This window comes from Harpegnathos saltator, unplaced genomic scaffold (assembly GCF_003227715.2).
Source record: "Harpegnathos saltator strain DR-91 unplaced genomic scaffold, Hsal_v8.6 scaffold312, whole genome shotgun sequence".
In the NCBI taxonomy this organism is placed as follows: domain Eukaryota; kingdom Metazoa; phylum Arthropoda; class Insecta; order Hymenoptera; family Formicidae; genus Harpegnathos; species Harpegnathos saltator.
In genome coordinates, this window is record NW_020230109.1 from 282,689 (window position 1) to 286,366 (window position 3,678).

The 3,678-nt window shown below is 39.5% G+C and overlaps 1 long non-coding RNA gene across 1 annotated transcript; it reads right to left on the bottom strand.

Moving 5' to 3' along the window:
* Positions 1-1,893: 1,893 nt before the first annotated feature.
* On the bottom strand, positions 1,894-2,837 carry LOC112588837 (uncharacterized). The gene is made up of 3 exons (XR_003113076.1): positions 2,480-2,837; positions 2,261-2,411; positions 1,894-2,087 (listed from the first exon to the last, which is right to left on the bottom strand). It is a non-coding gene; the product is annotated as an uncharacterized LOC112588837 (long non-coding RNA).
* Positions 2,838-3,678: the final 841 nt, after the last annotated feature.

Here is a 3,678-nt window from a genome sequence, read left to right on the forward strand (position 1 = left end):
GAGGGTTACCACCCGCCGGTTGGCCTTCTAGTGTCTCCTGTCAAGGAGGGGGGGGACATCCACCCCCCCCTTACCCCCCTCCCTGCTAGTCAGGGAGGGGAGGATTTGTAGGGGAGCGGGCCCGGCCCCAACCGGGCACCGCTCCCCTCTGTTCCTACTTGCCCGGTCGCTCGGGGGGGAAGGCAGGGAAGGCGTCTCGCCGCCCCCCTACTCCCCCCTTGCGACCGGTGGCGGGCCCGGGGCGGCCGAGGGGACTCCCGACCCTCGCGGGTCTGTGAGCCCCCCTCGGCCGGCACTGCCCCGGGCCCGCTGTCGCGTCTCTCGTCCCCCTGGGGGCGTTGTCCGCCCGGGAGCTGCTCCCCGCAGCCCCGGTACGGCCTTCGCCCCCACTCGGCGGTCTCCTTCTGGGACATTACTGTCTCGCAGAAGGAGATCGCCGCTGTCCACATCTCCTCGCTGGCTTTGACCATGTGCAGGAGCGAGAGCTCCCCCTCTCGGCATTCCACCGCCCCGCAGAGGACACGGCGCTCCCCGGCCCATGCTGGGCACGCGACCAGGGTGTGGTGCGCCGTGTCCTCCGGCGCGGGGCAGTGGTGGCATCGAGTGGTGAACTCCTTCCTTATCCGGCGCAGGTACCGACCGAAGCATCCGTGCCCGGTCAGCACCTGCGCCAGACGGAAGGATAGTCCACGTCCCCTCCTGCCTGTCAACTCGGACAGGCAGGGTCGCTGACTCCGCCTGTATCAAATGTCTATGTGCTTACTGCGGCCGCCCTCCGCTCTCTACGCACTCGTTGGCTCACATGTTTTAATTAATAACTCGGTAACTATTGCCAATTTGACATTATGGTACATGACTTTTCTTCTCGGCTACACCCAATCTATCTCCAACTTTCGTCTGCATGATCAGCTATCAAACACCCTGTATAAAGTACCGCAATCGTCCTCCATTTTGGAGTCAAGGCAAGCGCGGGCATTCAAATTATATATTCGTTATAAACATTATTATGTGTATTATATATATAAAACGATACATAGTTAAGTAATATATGCCATTATTTCTCATGAATATTCAAATTTAAAAGTTCTGAGTTATTTTGTTGAAAGAGATAATGATTTATAATGACTTTCTAACTTGTAATATAGTGCATCTTTATAGTTAAGCCTTAAATAAAAATTCTGTTAAAGTAAAGTTTACTTGAAATTCATCGAAAAGAATAAATGTTATCTATTTAGATCTCCAAAACATAGTATACAAAAAAGCTTTATTTTGATCACTTATATCTCGTAAAGTATTGAAATCTTAACATTTTCGTTCGGGACTTTTGTACTTACATTTTCATAAGGATAAACATTATAAGCATAGTAGACGACAATTACTTAACATTCTGTAAATATGAATATAATTGTGCATGAGGAAAAAATCAATGATAATATTAAAATATATTTATTATTAATAATGTTTAACATTTGTAATAGCTGCTTTCATTGCAACACTTCGACTACTCTTATTAACTAAAGTAATAGTACTATTATCTTTTTTCAATGAAAAGTGAATTCTTGTTATCACAAATTTTTTTATAAGTTTATAAAATATATTATGACACTCCGGAATAGTTTTTAGACACAAGTGTAACAATTTGTCTATAAACTCAGTAACATTTAAATTATTTGACACTAAATGCATTTCATTGGATCGAAATAATAATTCGCACTTATACATTGTATTATATAGTTCCATGGTTGGAAAAAGTAATATATTTTCTTTATATTATCGTAATTTAGTGAACATATTTATTATTATACATTATATATTATTATATACTATATATTATATATTATATATATATTATATATTATTATATATTATATATTATTATATATTATTACTTATTATATACTTATTATTTCGTGTCTGCAAGTTCTGTTTTAAACGTCTACATTCCTGCCTCGGACTTTTTAATGCCTTTTGTAAAAATTGAATATTGTTTTCATAATCTTTACTATTACATGTAGTATTTCTCAATACTTCAAACTTTTTGTCATGAAAACTGTTTAATATCAGTGTTGCAGTTGTTACATCGGTGTCTGTAATATTACAAACACTATCTTTCATATTTATTATAGAATTGTCATATTTATCTACAAATGTATTAATTTAAATATAGTATAGTATTATTTAGTTGTACAAGGTCAATTTCAATAATCAGAATAACTCATATTTGTATATTATTGTATCATAACACTAATGTTATACTTACATCTTGCTTTATTTGTATTATTACTGGTACCTTCCTGATTAGATATCATGTCCTCAAAATGTTTCTCTAATAAGTTTGGCTTCGCACATGGACAAAGCAGTCGTTTTCCATCTTCTCGTTTTCTTTCGAATTGACCCGCACCAAAATGTAGCTATAAGAAATATATATAATTGTTATTGTGAAATTTAATTTTTCACGTGTATGATTCATTAATGTTACCTCGCAAATTTTGACATTTTCTGGCAGAGATGTTTCTTCCAATCAATCTGATCCATTCTTCGCGTCGTACTTTATTTTTTTCACTTGTTGGTATGCGAAATAAGCGGATACCTTCCTCATTTCGGCTTTTGCATCCCTCGATGTAACAAGCTGGCATTCTTTTTAGTACTTACAGCAAGAAGTTAAATCTGAGATAAGCGCAGCGATGACAACAATAGGTTAGGAACACTGCACTCTGTGTAAATATATTACACTAACTTTGCACTATCTACACTATTCCACGCCATTTGTGGGCCAAATGCTTATACATTGGATGCATCCAGAACCACGAATGCTCACTGAGCGCTCAATGAGCTTTTACATTTGATTGGTATATTCTTTTAGATTTAAGAATATACACCAATCAGATGCAAGAGCTCACAGTGAGCATTCGTGATTCTGGATGGATTGGTTGCGTTCAGAAAACAAAGTGCTCACTGAGCGCTTAGTAACTATTGGTTCTTATACCTCGTCTACAATAGAAGTCGTAGAGACGTAAGTCGTAAAAATTGACCAATCATAGTCCGGGAAAAATAATCGACCGCGATTGGTCAATTTGTACGACTTACGACTCTATGACTTCTATTATAGACGAGGTATTACTGTTAGATCCTTACATTCAGACCAATAACGTTGACGAATTACTCAACAGTTGTGTAACCGTTGTGTTTTCTGAACGCAGCCATTGGCTGCATTCAGCAGACTCAACAGTTGGACAACATTACTAGATTTTCCACTGAATCTCGCTCCTGATTGATAAATACTTCTGGGTCTATGAAGAATCTAAAAGAATGCTCCAATCACAGACAATAATCACTAAGCGCTTTCTGATCACTTTGTTCTACTGAACGCGGCCAATGGCTTCATCGGTTGCGGTACTTTATATATCTAGTGACTTTAGACTACATGTGTCGTTAGCGCCATCCATGTGTGAAACTCGGAAACTTAGTTGCGCACCTAGTATAAGCACAGTATAAGTATATACAGTATTAACACTGAGCGTCGGCATCTTTGATGTAGTGGGTCCCTGGTCACATGACTCGACGCCATGTTGAAGGTAGGACAAGCGCTTAAATTAGAGTTACGTTAACATATAAAATGATTTATTTTCTAATAAACAGTTTACTGTTCAGTCGTATCATAGACTGTATTCCGATATT